The following is a 7,914-nucleotide window of genomic DNA, read 5'->3' on the forward strand; positions in this document are numbered from 1 at the left end:
CGGAACATCCTGATATCCACTTGATACATGTGGATGAAGTTTGTGGATTATTTAAGCTTGCAGGTTTACCCGGAGATGAAGTTAAGAAGAAGGTTTCCCCTTTATCTTTGAAGGTAAAAGCATTGACATGGTATAGGCTATGCGATGATATTGGATCTTTGAACTAGAATCAATTGAAATTTGAATTTCACCAAAAGAATTATACTATGCATCTAGTTCATCGTGATCAGAATTATATATATAATTTTTGGCTTCGTGAAGGAGAAAGTATCGCTATATCTTTGGGGAGGCTTAAGTCGATGTTATATCCATGCCCCAATAATGAGCTCTCGGGAGAAATTATTATTCAGAATTTTTATGCTTTGCTTTCTCGTGATGATCAATCCATGCTCGATACTTCTTGTACTGGTTCTTTTATGAAGAAGACTGTTGAATTCGGGTAGGATCGTTTAGAAAAAATTAAACGCAACTATGAAGATTGGGAACTCGACGAAGGTAAAGAGTCAGGTATTAAGCTTGAGTTTGATTGTGTTAAATCTTTTCTGAACACCAATGCTTTTCACAAGTTTAGCACTAAATATGGACTTGACTCTGAGATAGTATCCTCGTTTTCTGAATCAATTGCTGCTCATGTTGATCTCCCTAAGGGGAAGTGGTTTAAATATCACCCCCCTATTAAAGAAGAAATTAAAGAACCGGTAAAAGCTAAGGATGGAACTATTATTTACAATGTTGACCCAGTTGTGCCTACTTCTTATATGGGAAAACCACCTTTCCCTATTAGGATAAAGGAACATGCTAAGGTATCAACCGTGGTTCGTAAAAGTAATATTAAAGCACCTAAACCCTGTGAACAAATTAAAGTAGAACCTAGTGTTGCTATGGTTAAAGATCTCTTGGTAGAAAATATTGATGGGCATGTTATTTATTTCTATGATGAAGTAGCTAGAATGGCCAAATCCAATGAAAAAGATAAACATAGACCTGTTGTTGCCATGCCTGTTGTCTTAGTTAAAATAGGAGATCATTGCTATCATGGTTTATGTGAGCTAGGTGCTAGTGTGAGTGCTATTCGTTTTACCTTATACCAAGAAATTATGAATGATATAGCACCCGCTGAAATTGAAGACATAGATGTCACTATTAAACTTTCTAATAGAGACACCATCACACCACTTGGGATTGTTAAAGATGTTGAAGTCTTGTGTGGGAAAATTAAATACCCCTACTGATTTTCTAGTCCTTGGTTCCCCACAAGATGATTTTTGTCCCATAATCTTTGGTAGACCTTTCTTGAACACTGTCAATGCTAAAATAGATTGTGAGAAAGAAACTGTCAGTGTTAGCTTTGGTGATGTGTCTCATGAGTTTAATTTCTCTAAGTTTCGAAGACAACCTCATGATAACGAATTACCTTGTAAGGATGAACAATATTTGCTAGACCATGAAAATGATATGCACTTGAATGAAAGAAATGAAATAGATAAAAAATTCTTTGAAGAACAACCTCTCCTTAAATACAATTTACCTGTTGAAACTCTAGGAGGTCCTCCTCCACCTAAAGGTGATCCTGCGTTTGAATTAAAGCAATTGCTAGATACTTGAAGTATGCTTATCTTGATGAGAAAAAGATATATCCTGTTATTATTAGTGCTAACCTTTGAGAACAGGAAGAAGACAGATTATTAAAAATTCTGAGGAAGCACTGTGCTGCTATCGGATATACTCTTCATGATCTTAAGGGCATTAGTCTCACTCTATGTCAGTGGAAGATTAATATGGAGCCTGATGCTAAACCCGTTGTTGATCACGAATGGTGTTTGAATCCTAAGATGAAGGAAGTGGTAAGAACTCAAATACTAAAGCTTCTGGAAGCAGGTATAATCTATCCAATAGCTGATAGTAGATGGGTATGTCTTGTTCATTGTGTCCCTAAGAAAGGAGGTATTGTTGTTGTTCCTAATGATAAAAAATGAACTCATCCCACAAAGAATTGTTACTGGCTATAGAATGGTGATTGATTTTAGACAATTAAACAAAGCTACTAGAAAAGATCATTACCATCTGCCTTTCATCGATCAAATGTTAGAAAGACAATCAAAGCACACACACTTTTGTTTTCTTGATGGATATTCTTGTTTCTCTCAAATACCTGTTCCACAATCTGTCGGTGCAGCAAACATTCACGTTTGCTGACCGAACTCATGCACAGGTGTGTTGTCGATCATGCATCCAGCACCAGTGTGTGACGTAAAGATAAACCAGAGAAGCCGCTCTTCATGAGATCAAGGAGAGCATTAAAAAGAACAAGCCAATAGAAGACCACCTTGGAAAGGCCTCCCTTGCCAGGCACGAGAGCATGGCCAGGTCCAGCCCGCGGCTAAGGACAAAACCAGTTCACCAAGACATGGTTGCCGGGACCGCTAAGACCGGGGTCCGCCAAGCTCCCTTGTCGGGGAACCTTCACCAAGGTGCCATCGCTCCACCTCATCACACCCGAGTCACTAATCAGTGCGGTGTCAAGGTATTAAGAAACCAAGTGGATCCTGTCAATTACGTGACAACATGATAAGGAAGTGATTAGCTTTATTAACACCCGTCCAGAGGACGAGTCGCGCTACTAAGAAGATACAGATAAGCGGCACGGTGGGCTTGTCGGGTTTCAACCTCAGCATGTCACCTAGCAGTGCATTTAATGCACTTTGTCCTAACTGCCTGAGTTAGGTATGATAGTTTTGTTAGTTATCTAATCACATTCAAATGATTGTTTTGCCATTGTGGTCACCCCTTCAGTTACAAAGGGAGATCCGAGGCAACCTAGCAAGGGGTTCGAACCTCTTGACCACTCACACTTGTATGCACGTAGTCGCACTTCCCCAGGCACCCTTGCCGGGCTAGTGCACTTCGTGTCATTGTCTTCCTCAAGTTTAATCCACCACAGTAGGAGTAGGGTTTTACGCTGCAAAGCAGCCCGAACCTTGGTAAAATAGAGTTGCCAGCTGCCATGTTGTCCCCTACTTCTTCTTCTCTTTGTGCAACGTGACCATCCCCATGCCGAACCATGAAGGGGCACCCATGCCCGATAGGTGATCGTGCTTCCACGCCGACATCTTTGGTGTTGCAGGTAGGGGGTCTACCGCTTGTGCGAACCTAAAGCAGAAGTCAGCGCATTGACCTTCGTCCATCTACATCACATATGGCTCCCAAGTAGCAAAGTGGAACAAGGGCTCATCCTTCCACCTCGAAGGCTTCATCACGCACGGCTACTAGTGGTGCTGAAAGTGCAACTATCCCTGGGTGGTTTTGGTAATTGCTAGCAACATATAGCTCATTGAGCTAATGCTATTCCAAGATAAATATTTCAGGAAAGCTCAATGTTTGGCATGGCATGGATTAGAAAGTGTACCCTTCAAAATGCTAAGGACAAAGGATTGGCTCAAGCTCAACGCACAAGACTCTACATTTTCAATTTTAGTGATCCAAGATCACATTGAGTCTATAGGAAAAGCCAATACTATTAAGAAGGGATGAGGTGTTGCTTAATGAGGATCTTGCTAAAAATGCTTAGTGATATGCTCCAAACCCCTCCACTACTTTCTCATATCCACATATGTCCTAAACCAAAAAGTCCAACTCGGCCCCACCGAATCTTTCCATCCGGAGCCACCGAGTTCAGTTGACAAAGCCACTGCATGAAACCCTAATCAATTTGGTCTCACCGATAGGGATCTCGGTCTCACCGAGATGGGATTGCAAACTCTCTGTTTCCCTTCGTAACGTTTCGGTCAAACCGAGATGAGCGATCGGTCCCACCGAGATTGCAATGCAAGCTGTCTGTTTCCTTTTCGTAACGTTTCAGTCCAACCGAGATGAGCGAATCAGTCCCACCGAGTTTGCCTGACCAACTCTCTGTTTGGCTATTACCAAAATCGGTCTCACCGAGTTTGTGTAATCGGTCTCACCGAGATTACATTATGGCCTAACCCTAATGACATCGGTCCCACCGAGTTGACATGTCGGTCCCACCGAGAATCCTAACGTTCACATTGTGAACTAAATCGGTCCGACCGAGTTTTCTGAATCAGTCCCACCGAGTTTAGTGATTTGTGTGTAACGGTTAGATTTTGTGTGGAGGCTATATATACCCCTCCACCCACTCTTCATTCGTGGAGAGAGCCATCAGAACATGCCTACACTTCCAATACATATTTTCTGAGAGAGAACCACCTACACTTGTGCTGAGGTCAAGATATTCCATTCCAACCACATAAATCTTGATCTCTAGCCTTCCCCAAGTTGCTTTCCACTCAAATCTTCCTTCTACCAAATCCAATCCTATGAGAGAGAGTTGAGTGTTGGGGAGACTATCATTTGAAGCACAAGAGATAGGAGTTCATCATCAACACACCATTTGTTACTTCTTGGAGAGTGGTGTCTCTTAGATTGGCTAGGTGTCACTTGGGAGCCTCTGACAAGATTTTGGAGTTGAACCAAGGAGTTTGTAAGGGCAAGGAGATCGCCTACTTCGTGGAGATCTACCCTAGTGAGGCAAGTCCTTCGTGGGCGACGGCCATGGTGGGATTGACAAGGTTGCTTCTTCGTGGACCCTGCGTGGGTGGAGCCCTCCATGGACTCGCACAACCGTTACCCTTCGTGGGTTGAAGTCTCCATCAACGTGGATGTACGATAGCACCACCTATCGGAACCACGGATAAAAAATCTCTGTGTCAGCATTGCGTTTGCCCCCTCAATCTCATCCCTTTACCTTCATGTGCAATTGTTTTACATTCCGCTGCTATACTCTTAGAATTGCATGTATAGGTCGATTGCTTGACTTGTGCTAAGTTGCTAAAATCTGCCAAGAACTAAAATTGGGAAAAGGCTAGATTTTTATTTGGTCAAGTAGTCTAATCACCCCCCTCTAGACATACTTCCGATCCTACAAGTGGTATCAGAGCTTTGGTCTCCATTTGCTTTGCTTTCCATAGCTTTTGGTGGTCATAGCCTTGGTTTCACAACCTAGGAGAGTATGGCGTCTAGCGAGGGAAATTACCACCGTAGAGGTCCTTACTTTGATGGCACTAATTTTGCTAGTTGGAAGCATAAGATGAAAATGCTTATTCTTGGACATAACCCCGCCGTTTGGGCTATTGTGTGTATTGGTTTGCAAGGTGAATTCTTTGATGGGAGAGAACCGAACCGTGAAGCTACCGCGGAAGAGTTGAAGATGCGATAATACAATGCTCAAGCTTGGGATATTCTCTTCAACGGATTGTGCCCCGAAGAATTCAACAAAATCAGCCATCTTGAGAATGCAAAGAAAATTTGGAATACTTTGATTGATATGCACGAAGGTACCGACTCCGTCAAGGAATCCAAATTGGATGTGCTTCAAAGTCAACTTGACAAGTTCAAAATGAAGGATGGTGAAGGTGTCGCTGAAATGTACTCTAGGCTTGCTCTCATCACAAATGAGATTGCCGGCTTAGGAAGTGAAGAGATGACCGACAAATTCATCATCAAGAAGATCCTAAGAGCCTTGGATGGAAAATATGATACCGTGTGCACATTGATCCAAATGATTCCCAATTACAAAGATCTCAAGCCAACGGAAGTCATTGGAAGAATTGTTGCTCATGAGATGTCACTCAAGGATAAGGAAGAGCTTCACAACAAGTCAAGTGGTGCTTACAAAGCCTCATGTGATACTCCCACATCTTCAAGTGACAAACAAAACTTCAATGAAGAATTGAGCCTAATGGTAAAGAACTTCAACAAGTTCTACAAGAGTAGAAGCAAAGAAAGAAGTTCCAACTCAAGGTCCTACAATGACAAAAGATTTCTAGTCATGAGCATAATTGCTACAATTGTGGAAGACCCGGACACTACTCCAATGAGTGTACGTCCCCCTACAAAAGACGAGAAGATTCTCCCAAAAGAAGAAGTAGAAGAGAAGAATCACCACCAAGAGAAAGGAGGAGTAGAGATGATCGTTATGAACGAAGACCCTCTCGGAGAAGCAAGGATTCGGAAAGAAAGGAAAAGTCATCAAGGAGCTACACAAAAAGAAGACAACAAGCTCATGTTGGTGAGTGGGTATCCGGCTCCGACTCCGACAATCACTCCGAAAGAAGTTATCACTCCGAGTTCGAATATACTCAAGATGAAGGTGTTGCCGGTCTAGCACTTGTGTCAACCAACTCCTATGACATATTTGACTCACCAAATGAAGGAATTGGAAGATGCTTCATGGACAAAGGTCCAAAGGTAACACATCCCGAGTATGTTAATTTCAATAGTGATGAAGATGATTTGCTAGGTGATGATGATTTACTTGTTGACAACTCTAGTGATGAAAACTATGATAAAACATCAATTAATCATGCTAATCAAGATAAAATGAATGATGATGATAAGAAGGAGATTGAGCGTCTAACCAAAGAACTAAACACTCTTAAGTTAGCTCATGAAACTACCTTGGAAAATCATCAAGAACTTTTAAAGACTCATGATAAGCTACGCTTTGAAAAGCTCAACCTTGAGCAAGAGCATGAGTTTTTAAAGGCAATCAATGATGACCTTCGCAAGAAAAGTTCTTCTTACATTGCCAAGTGTTTACTCTTGTCTACTTACATGCCAGAAGTTAAATCTAGCAACAAGAACAAGAAAGATTCTTCATCTAGTAGTAACAACAATCATGCTAAATCCAATGTTGATGCTTCTAGTAGTTCTCTTGATTCCAGTAATGATTCTCTTAGCCAAGTTACACTTGAGCAAGAAAATAGCTTATTGAAGGGAATCATAGAGAAAGGTGTTTACAAGAGTCTTGCCGGAAGTAAGCAATTTGAGGAAATTGTGCGCAAGCAAGGAAGACACCGGAAGAATCAAGGTGTTGGTTTTGAACGAAAGTTCAATGCCAATGGAGTTGAGTGGGAAGAAGATCAATACCCCAAGACGAAGTTTGTTCCTCAATAAGAGAAGTATGATCCTACTTCCTTCAAAGGAACACAAGCTCAAGATGATCTTCCACCACAAGACTACAAGAAAAAAGGCAAGGATAAGCTTCAAGAGGAAATTGATGCATTTGAAGAAGCACCTAAGGCCTTGGTCAAGTGGGTTCCCAAGACTACATCAAGTTCCAGTTCATCAAGTACAACTACGACTCCAAGGATTCCCATCAAGATGGTGTGGATCCAGAAGAAGAAGAACTAGAGAGTTCTTGAGGGTGACTCCGCCAACATACTTCACTCCTATCATTTTGGCAAGGACAAGTGCAAACAACTTCCATATCTTGCACTATTTCAAGGAGTCACAAACCCTCTTATTGGTAAGACAAGGGACAAGGTAACCTAATGACTTCATGGACATCATTTTGTGTATGCATCACTCTATGTCTATGGATATCCTTGTTTGTCCATTGTGGGACTAACCCGTGTAGGTATTGAAAGTGCAACTCACTCCAAAGGATTGCTCCAAATGATCTACATCAACATTGAGCATCTACATCTTGAACACCTACATGAAGTCATCATCGACAAAACCCAAGGTTAGTTCATTCCCTTTAGAGGGAATATCACATCTAGGGGGAGCTTTACTCAAATCAATGAGCTAAAGCAACTCTAATGGTGTGAACACAACAATGCAACTGAGGAACATGAGGATGACTTGGATGTCTATGCCAAGAAGAAGAAAGACCACAACTCTATGGCCAATATGTACAAATAGATCCCTGATGATGCTTTGGACACACATAAGTTTGGATCTATACACTATTTGTTGTCTGGACTGCCAACAATCAATTGGATTCTGAGCCACACACTTCTACCCAAGTCAGGTGATCACAAGATGATCAGAGGACATGCTATCAACTTGCTGCACATATTTGATGTCCCACAGAAGTTCAAGGTTATGAGC

Source organism: Aegilops tauschii, chromosome 3 (assembly GCF_002575655.3).
Source record: "Aegilops tauschii subsp. strangulata cultivar AL8/78 chromosome 3, Aet v6.0, whole genome shotgun sequence".
In the NCBI taxonomy this organism is placed as follows: Eukaryota; Viridiplantae; Streptophyta; class Magnoliopsida; order Poales; family Poaceae; genus Aegilops; species Aegilops tauschii.